Raw genomic sequence first — 8,700 nt, 5'->3', positions numbered from 1 at the left:
GTGAGCCAGGGCCCCAGCAAGGTGCGCACCCGCGCTGCTTGGTTGAAGTCTGCTGATTGTTCCTCACCTCGTACCTGGAACCAGTCCACGTGTCATCCCGGGTCGCTGTTTGCAGCTTGCGACTCCGCTTCCCCGAGAGCTCGGGCTCACCGTTGGCCCCACTGCTTATAGGTAATGCGGGGTGGGTGGCGCTGTTTGCAGTTTTAAAAAACATTTATTTTCGTGGGAGAGAAAGCAGGGGTGGGGCAGAGAGGGAGGCAGAGTCTGAAGCAGCTCCTGGCTCTGAGCTAGTTGTCAGCACAGAGCCCGACGGCGGTTCGAACCCACGAACTGCAAGATCATGAGCCCAAACCAGACGCTTCACCTGCGAGCCCCCCAGGCGCCCCTCCGGCGCTTTCAGCAGTGGCGCTGTGGGTCGGGTGGGTTTTCTTGAACTCCCTCAACACGATCCTGGGCCCTTACGCGAGCTCTTGGTGCCCCGGACGCGGACACGCACGGAGAGAGCGCCCTCCGCACGCTTCAGGCTGCCCTTCTGGGGATTTCCGTCCCTGGGGACTTGAGTGTCACGAAGTCAGCGTGCGCACGACGCCGTGGCACATCCGTGGGGCCTTCTCCCGGCAGGCGCGCGGTGCGTGGCCGGCTGCGGCAGGGCTGGCACGGCCGGGGGCCGGGTTCTGCAGGGGGGAGGCGGCCCGGCCACGACGGAGGGGGTGCAGCGGGCGCCGCTCAGGCCCCAGGATGACACCCGGCCCGACTTGGGGCGCGGGCAGGAAGAGCTCCGACTCCCGCAAATGCGACGCACACTCGCCAAGGGTTCACCTCACTCGGGCGAGGACACCCGTGACACGTTACAGGCGGCTCGGGTCGGGGTGCAGGCGGCTGGGCAGGGGGTCGCGGTGCGGCCTTGGGGGGGTCGGGGTGGGGGGGGCTGTGGGGGCAAAGCGGCCTGCGGATGAAGGCAGGGGTGCAGCAGGGCCGCAGAGTCGCCCCCAAAAACGTTGGTTAGATGCCACGAAGTAGGTGGCAATGCCTTAACCGTATGCGTGTTGTCAGGCCCGGGGGCCTCTTCCATCCTTGTCAAGGGGAGTGCTAACCTTCTCTCCTTTCATACAACACGCCCGCCCTGCCGGCCGCGCCGCATTTAAGGGCCCGCGCGCCCGCCGCCTTCCGCTCAGGGCGACTCGGCGTGGCGCGCCCCGCGCGGACACGCCGGCGGACGCGCCCGGCCTCGCCGCGGAGCCACCCCTGTGCACGCCCGGGCGCCCACACCCGCACACGGCGCTGCCGCGCGTGGAAAAACTCGCTTTTCTCTTCCCTAATGTATTCATCAATCCAGCCAATCAGAGGCTGGGAGGGACACGCGGAAGCCCCGCGCTTCCTTCAGGAAACCAGAGTCCCCCGGAAACAAAACAGGGCCGGCGCGCGCGCGCTCCCTGCAGCGACACGCCTACGGCGGCTGCGGGACAGAGACTCGGGACTTCCTGCGGAAATGGAAGCGGCTTGAGGCGAATCAGAGGACGAGGAACGAAGATCCGCTCCACGTACTTCCGGACGCGGCCCTGCGCTTGGAACTGTGGGCGTTCGGGGGCGGGGGCGCGCGGGGCGCGGTCTGCGCATGCCCCGAGCCGGGTCCGCGCGGCTCAGCGCATGCTCCGTGACGGCTGCGGGCGCTTCGTGGTCTCCGGTTCGAGCCTCGCCGCGGGCCGCTCTGCGCGCGTCCGGCCTCCGCGTCTCCCGTCTGCCTTTTCCTGGGGGTCTGTTTGGAGTATTAAATCCGATGCTCCCCTCCTTTCGCTCCCGCAGGGCCCTAGCCCCGGGCGCGCGTGCCGTGGCAGAGCGTGTGTGTGTACGCGCGCACATGTGCAGTAAGCACGAGTGACTGGCGGTGTGAGCTCTGTACACGTGTGTGCGGTGGATGCACGTGTGCACGGTGTACACGCGTGTGTAGTGACCACGTGCACCTGTGTGCGTAATGTGTGTGCCCACCATGCATGCATGTGCCCCTGCGCGCCCACACGCATGTACACCCGTGTGCACGTGTGTGTCCACGCACGTGTATGTGTCACAGGAAGGAACACAGACCCGCAGGGGCCCGCCCCGGGTGGCTGTGGCTGCGGCTGCGAACAGCGGGGTGGCGTTTCTCTGTGCTCATTTGGATGTCCGATTCTCAAACTGCGTTAGGAAACTCCGAAATTAGAAAACGTCAAATGGTGGGGCGCCTGGGTGGTCAGCCTTGCAGCGTCTGACTTCGGGTCAGGTGCTGATGTCAGGGTTCCCGCGTTCGAGCCCCGCAGGGAGCTCCCTGCTGTCGGCACCGAGCCCGCTTGGGATCCCGTGTCCCCCTCACTCCCAGCCCTCCCCAGCTCACGTTCTCAGTCTCTCTCAAAAATAGAATGTCTTTAAAAAGTTTCTGAATTACAAAAAGAAAGAACGTATTGAATTGTTATTTAGAAAAAACAAAGCTTAGTTTGTCGGTTAAGGCAGTTCTTAAGTTTCATCTGTGCCCTCATCCAGGAAACCCGCTGCGAAGGGGCGGGTGGTGGGTCCAGCCAGGGAGGGGGCTGCTGGGGCACCCCCTGCCTGCAGGCGGCCAGCCTCGCTGCAGCCTGCACTCTGACGAGAAGCTGGGGTGACCCCTTTACTTACCGGTGGAGAGCCAGCTGAGGGTGGGAGGGAGCCCTCTGCCCACTTCTGCGGAGCATCTACCGGACAGAAGGGCCCGGCGTGCCTGGGGTACAGGCACTGAGCAAGGAGGGGCCTGGTCAGGGCGCCTGGGTGCGCCGGGTGGCGAGCTCGCGCGAGGAGCAGGCGGGCAGCACCCTCTTACAGCCGAACCTGTAGAGGCTAAGGAGGTTGGTTCGTCTGGGCGAGGCCACACCTCGCGGGGTTCACGGTCGGGAGTCGGCTCTGTGTCATCCGCACGTGCTCCACAGCCGGCTGCTGGGCCCGCAGGTCTGGGTGCACGCGAGGCTCCAGCAGGGGCAGCTGGGCCGCAGTCAGGGGGGTCCAGGCCCCGCCGGCCCCTCCTCCTTCCCTGGGGTTTGCAAGCTCCTGACCCACACGGGCTTGGACCCGAGCTGGCCCCTCAGGAACCCTAGGCCCGGCCTCACGAGGTTTAGGGTGAATCGTAAGCACCTGCCCCCCCCCCATCTGATCCCGAGGAATCCGCATTCACAAAGCGTAGCAGCTCCGCCAGCTTGGCAGGCTGTCTCTTCCGGGTGCAGGATGGAAGGCTCCATGTCTTCCGGGGCACACAGCCATAGTGACAGGTGTGGGAATGGTTTGTGGGATCGGGTCCGCACGTGGTTGGGGGGACCAGGCGGGAAGGACCCGGAGGTGGCAGCTCCCTAGCAGCACCTGGGTCCACTGGCTGCATTTACTGAGGCTGCTTCTCTGGGTGTCGGCTCCCTGGACCTCCAGGCCTCGAGGCCAGACGGCGACTCCTGTCCCCTTCCCCGTTGAACCGGAGGACAGCCCACAGCGCGTGTTGAATAAATGCACGATCAGCATCGGTGTTGCTGCGAGGCTCATGCCCTCTGGCCTGGCCCCGGCTTGTCCTGGCCTCCGCCCCGCCCAGCGAGACCCTGGCGGGGAAAATCCCCCTGGCCTGGCAGGTTGCTCTGGGCCAGAGGAAGAGTTGGCTATGTGCCTCCTGTCCGGGCAGGATGGGCAAACGGAGTCATCGCCTGCAGGGGTCATTCGCTGCTCACCTCGCTGAGCTCACCAGCAACAGAACTCACCGGGCCATCCCCAGGGGGCGCCCCTAACGGTTCCCGCGTGAAATCAGGCTGCACCCAGAGAAAGTTCTAGAAGTAAGAGAAGGCGAGCTCACCTTGCTGACCTGTCCATTTTGCACCTGCAGACACTCAGAGGGGAAGCATTTGCCCACGGGTGCCCTGCAGGTTGTCGCTAGGGTGTTGGGAGTGAGGACCCAGCCCCTGCCACCCGGATGGTGGCGGTGGGGGGGGGGTGCGTGGGTTCCCTTCCAGCCCTGGTGAAGCCCCGGCCTGTGTAGACCCTTCTCCGAGGGCCCTGTAGATGGTCTCCAGGATCCCTGCTCAGCAGCAAGGCTTCTGCGTAGGTTCGGCCCGAACATTTGATGGGATATACTTATACTAAAGCTCTCCAGTGTTCATCTGCAATTCAAACCCAGCTGACCGCCCCGCAGTTTTATTTCCTAGGTCCCTTGACCCAGGTGACTGGGGAGGGGACTTCTGCCATTTGCCCACGAGGCAGCCTTTCCTATAGTGTGCGCCACGTGACCACTCAGGCTGTCCCTGTGCAGAAAAAGGAAGGTGCTCGTTTGGGAAATTCTGTATGAAGCAAAATTGCAGGACTTCCCTCCCCTTAAAGGAAGGGCCGGCTGGTGGGCGGTGGAGTTCGTGGGAATGAGAGTGAGGCCCGGGGCACGGTGTCTTGGTGGATGGGCCGTGGAACGGGGTTCTGTGCAGGAGGGAGAAGAGAGGCCGGGGAAGGGGGGAGACAGCAAGAGTTGGAGGGGAGGAGGCTCCCTGGGCTAATCCAGACCCGCTGGGCTCACCCGGGGGGCCTCCTGTGGGCGAACACCGGGTCTGCAGGTACAGTGCCTTGGCTTTGAGCCATGGGCTCTGCAAACCCAGGCCGGGCCCAGTCCATCAGGCGGCCCAGGAAGCGCTCAACAAGCCGGACTGGGTGGCTCGGGGTGGGGGGGGGGCGTTATTCAGAGCAGAAACCCTACCTGCACTACTCTTACCTCCGGGTCCGTGTGGCTTTGGAGAACTTGACTTTTCCCGGCCTCAACAAAGTCTCTGCGTCATATCCGGAGAAGGGGAGAATCAGGACTCAGGCGAGAAGTCTGTGGCCACTGGGGCCCCTACGTGTGGCCCTTTCCCCTCCCCAGAAGCCCAGCCGCGTGGCCAGGGCTGCTCGCTCACAGCTCGGAGCCCTTGGCCCCCGAGGAAAGGGAGAGCCAGGTGAAAACACCTGCTGTCCCAGCACAATCCTGCAGACTGGGGGGCTCGGTGGTGGGATCAGAGCTGCGTCTTGACTCAGGGAATTTCTCCTGGAAACACATCGTGCCTGTGAGCTGCATGGGGTGGAGCCTGGACCCCTGCCCCACTCACCTCTGCATACTGTCCAGCTGGCCCCAAAGGCTCCAGGTTCCTGGGAGGTTCTCTGCTGCGAGGGGAGAGTGGTGACATTCCCAGGAAGAACTACAGGCCCTGAGGACTCATTGCCTTTTGGAACGGAAGGCCTTGGTGACCCAGGGCCCAAGTGGGGCGGTCATCAGCCTTTGGAGTGAACACTGGGCCCGAGGGTCAGCTTCAAGGCCACTGCTAATGGCCACCAAACGGACCAGCGGCCTTTTGAATCCAGGGTCCTGTGGATGCCCCTGTCCTCTGGCTCTTGACCTGCTGGCCTAGGAGTGGCTGGTGGGCTGCCTCCTTAGGCAGGGGGTTCCTGACGCGGGGCTGCTCTGTGCCACTTGCGGAGGGGCACCTCGCTGGGCAATTCCAGCATTGTCCACCAGGGGGCGGGGCTGCACCTCTCAGGGTCCAGGCGGCCCCTGTGGGTGGACCGGCCTCCTAGGCACACAGTCTGGCTCTCTGCAGCCTTGGGAAAAGTCACCTAACTGCCCGGTGCCTCAGTTTCCTTCCCCGATGGGACCAGAGCTCAGGGCTTGGCTTCAGGGAAGGCTCAGTAGAGGCTGGCTATTCCTGTTCCGTTTTCCAGGTAGAGAAACTGAGGCTCTGAGCGTTTGTGGGATGCCTGAAGGTGATCCCCGAGGTGGGAGTCTGCAGAGTGGGGTCTGCAGTCCAGGCTCTTGAGCCCCCAGGGGCACCGGGTGGTGCTGGCAGGCGCCACGGGGGGTGGCGGGTTTGTGGGCTTCCTGGAACGAGCTGACGTGGAAATGCTCCAGGAGCCTAGACTCCCCTCCTGGCCTTAGGCTTTCAGAAGCACGCTCTGCCTGTCTTATACACAAATGCCTGCTCATTGCTTGTGTGTTTAAATCCACATGAAGCCACTAGCCCTAACCTTACCAGGCAACGGATTCCATTCGCTGGGCACCATTAGTTTGCGTTTCTGCAGCCGAGGCTGTTAGCATCATTACCAGTTTCCTGTTTCCCGGGAGCTGCTCAGTTGTACAGCCTCAAGCTGAGCTGACGGCGGTGGGAGGCGACCTTGGCTTCTGTGCAGGGGATGGAGGTGGGGTGCAGATAGGGCCTTCTTGGTGCATAACTTTCCAGATTTTTCTCTGTGCATCAATGGGCCCAGATGGTTTGAAAATGGGATGTTCCTGGTGACGCAGACGCGCTGCATCCCGAGGGTGGGGGACAAAGTCGGTGCACGTTCTTGTCCCCCGCAAGAACCGTGTTAGGCACCTCATGTTGTGCCTTGCAGTTGGTGGCGGGGGACAAGCGACCTTGATCCTCGAAGCCTCTGGGCGGGTGGTGCCGTCCCCTGGCCGGCACTCCCAGGGGCTCCCTGGATCCCTCCCGGGGATGCCCCAGGTCACTTGGCCATGCCTGCAGGGAGGGTGATGACCGTCCCGTCCGGGGGCTGAGGCCTCCCCTCGGGGGCTGCTATTAATACCGTGACCGCTGACCCCCGGACGTGGGGAGGGAGGTGGGGACGGAGCGTTCCCAGGCCTGGCGTTTGGCCGGAGGCCTTTCTTGCGTGACTTGGGAGGCTCTGCATCTGCCCTGGCCCCGTGGCCTCTCTGGACCGGAAGCTCTGTGTGGACCCAGTGCGGGGGCTGCCCTTCCTCCGGGATATAAATAACCCAGGACGGGCCTCCTGCAGCCTCCCGAGGGGGCCGGGGAGGGAAGGAGGGTCGTGGCCCGCCAGGAGCCGGCGCAGGGCCTCCCCGCCGTCGCTCTGTCCGCAGGCCCCCCGGCCGCTGGCTATGGGGCCCCGCGTCGCTCCTTTGCTGGCTCGGTGGTGGGTGGACGGACGCGGGCTGGGGCCGAGGGGGCCCTGCCTGTGGCAGGAGACCCAGGGAGGGTGTGACCAGGGCAATTTATCTACACCTGTGTGCGCCCCTCAGGGCCCTCCGGCCTCAGGTTCTGGAAGGGGGAGGACACAAGTGACTGAGTCCGACAGGGCCAGCGTGGCCAGCGAGTGGCAGCCCTGAGCGCCTCGCCCCTCACCGGCCAGCCCGCGCTGCGCTGGGGCCCCTGCCTCTGTCCCCCTGCCCGACCACACGCAGCCCGGCTGCCCGGGGCCAGACGCCGAGGCGCGGGAGGCCACGCAGGCCGCTCGGTGGGTCCCCTGGATGTTCCCGAGAGGCTGCGGGCTCTGGGCCCCCCCGCTGGAACCCACAGAAGCTCCTGCTGGAGGGGGGACGGGCGTGCCCAGCACCAGGGGCCCGGGGCCTGGGAGGGGACACAGCCCCTCCTAGATCTAGGCCCTGGTGGGCCCAGCTTGGCGGGGGTGGCGGGGACTCCTGAGGAAGCACGTACCTACCCTTCACCTGGGGCAGCAGAATCCGTGGCCACAGACGCACTGGGAAGGGGTTAGTGTAAAGAACACGGATGCAGAGCACCTGGCTCTCAGGAGGAAGGCTGACCCCCCCCCCCCGCCCCCCTTCCTCCCGCTATCAGCTCCCTCCCAGTCAGGCCCATCAAACCCTCGAAGCTGCCTCCCTCCGGGGCCCTGCAGGCGCTTCCGTCCCCTGGGGCCTGCGCTCTCCCTTCTGTGTGTGACAGAGGAGAAAGCCAGGGTTCAGAGAGGACCCCAGCTCGAAGGGAACAGGAGGGATTTGAAGGCAGCACTGGGTAACCACAAAGCCCAGGCTAGACCCGCCCTCCAGCAGGGGACAGACTTTATCAGAAGCCACAGAAGCCCCTCGCCTTGGGAAATTCTGCTCACAGTCCCACCCTCCCCCGGGAGGGGGGGCAGCGTGCAGAGCAGCTAAGGCTCTGAGAAGTCCCGCGTGGAAGAAGTCTGCTTCCCTCTGCTCATCCAGTGGTTTCCAAACTGGAGTATGGCCCATCCATCGGGGAGCAAGAGGAGCGGGGTAGGGGCAGGCCCCGGGGCGGGGGGCGGGGGGCACGGGCTGCTATGAGCTGCTGACATTGGGCTGTCCAAATGTCCCAGAGGCCAGGAGCCTGGGGGGGGGGGGTCTGGGAGGCTGCACAGGTGAGCAGGGGGAGGGGCAGACGGTAGGATCAGATGCCACAGGGCAAAGGTGGGCAACGTGGAGGAGGGAGTCCAGTGAGTCACTGTGGTTGTGCAGCCTGTCCAGGGCTGGCCGACTCCCGCCCCGATGCCCGTGGAGGCGTCCAGCAGCCCCTGCCCTGCCCGTCCATCTTGTGTGGGTCCCCTGGGCGCTGGGCTTCAGGGCGCTGCAGCGTGCCCCGCCCATGCCCTCCTCGGGGCAGGTGGTCGGCCCAGGGCCCTCTCCAGCCTCCCCCAGATGCAGACAGCGCAGCTTTGAGGGGGCGGGAAGGGCGGCGCACGCTGCAGATTTGGGGACAGGGTTCCAGACATGCACGCTGTGTCTGGCCCAGGCATGGGCTGTCACCGTGCCAGGCCCCAAGGGAGCCCCGGGGACGACTGGGCAGGAGTCACCTGCCCAGGGAGCCCTTGGGGAGGGGGGTGGGGAGGTCACTGGGGTGGCCTTCTGCCCCCCTTTCACTTTCTCCCTCCACCGATACTGTCAAGGAGGGCAGTGCACACTCTCAGGGCTGGCTCTGTGCCAGCTCGGGCCTCCCTGGA

At 64.9% G+C, this 8,700-nt stretch overlaps 1 non-coding gene across 1 annotated transcript; it reads right to left on the bottom strand.

Moving 5' to 3' along the window:
* Nucleotides 1–990: 990 nt before the first annotated feature.
* LOC120247330 lies at nucleotides 991–1,116 on the bottom strand. Its single transcript, XR_005532267.1, has one exon. It is a non-coding gene; the product is annotated as a U6atac minor spliceosomal RNA (small nuclear RNA).
* Nucleotides 1,117–8,700: the final 7,584 nt, after the last annotated feature.

This window comes from Hyaena hyaena, unplaced genomic scaffold (genome assembly GCF_003009895.1).
Source record: "Hyaena hyaena isolate Hyena2069 unplaced genomic scaffold, ASM300989v1 scaffold_511, whole genome shotgun sequence".
NCBI classification, from domain to species: Eukaryota; Metazoa; Chordata; class Mammalia; order Carnivora; family Hyaenidae; genus Hyaena; species Hyaena hyaena.
Note: the sequence above shows the minus strand (reverse complement) of the source record. Positions and strands in the feature narration are given on the sequence as shown.